A 722-nucleotide genomic window follows, 5' to 3' on the forward strand; every position below is an offset into this window, starting at 1 on the left:
GGTGGGTGTGTTTTTTAAAGTTTTAAATCTTGGCTGAAATGTTAGCAGTGCACTGCTGGGCATTCCAGCGTCATCAGTGTTGTTCAGGGTTGGTGGGTGTCATGATTTTAAAGTCCTCCATGCTGAGCGCAGTGCTCACAGAGGCCACAGTTCAGGATGGCTGAAGTCAGGTTTAGAGCTGACTCAGACTGCTGGAAATTCTGTCCTGGTCCCAAGACAAAATTCGTTTAATGTTTTGTTTGTTTTGTTGGTTGGTGTTTTGTTTTGTTTTGTTTTGTTTTGTTTGAGACAGGGTTTCTCTGTGTAGCCTTGACTGTCCTGGACTGTCTTTGTAGACCAGGCTGGCCTTGAACTCACAGAAATCTGCCTGCCTCTGCCTCCCAAGTGCTGGGATTAAAGGTGTGTGCCACCATGTCCAGCTTAATTATTTTTTTAAATGAAACTGATCCCACTATCTCAAATAGCAATTTTAAAGGTCAAACATTCTAACACAATGCAATTCAAATGTTTACTAATTTGATACATGCCAAAGAATGGTGCTAAGGAAATTAAATCAAGTCTTTATTTTCCTTAATTAATCTGTTATGTTATTTCTATAAAAGCAGAAACTTCTTCTATACAGTTAAAAAAAAAAAAACACTTCAATTTATAACATAGAGTAGTCTCAGATCAGAGCCAAGGTGTTTCCTGACATGTTTGCAGCGGTGATAGGTGTGACATAT

Source organism: Acomys russatus, chromosome 15 (assembly GCF_903995435.1).
Source record: "Acomys russatus chromosome 15, mAcoRus1.1, whole genome shotgun sequence".
Lineage (NCBI taxonomy): Eukaryota > Metazoa > Chordata > Mammalia > Rodentia > Muridae > Acomys > Acomys russatus.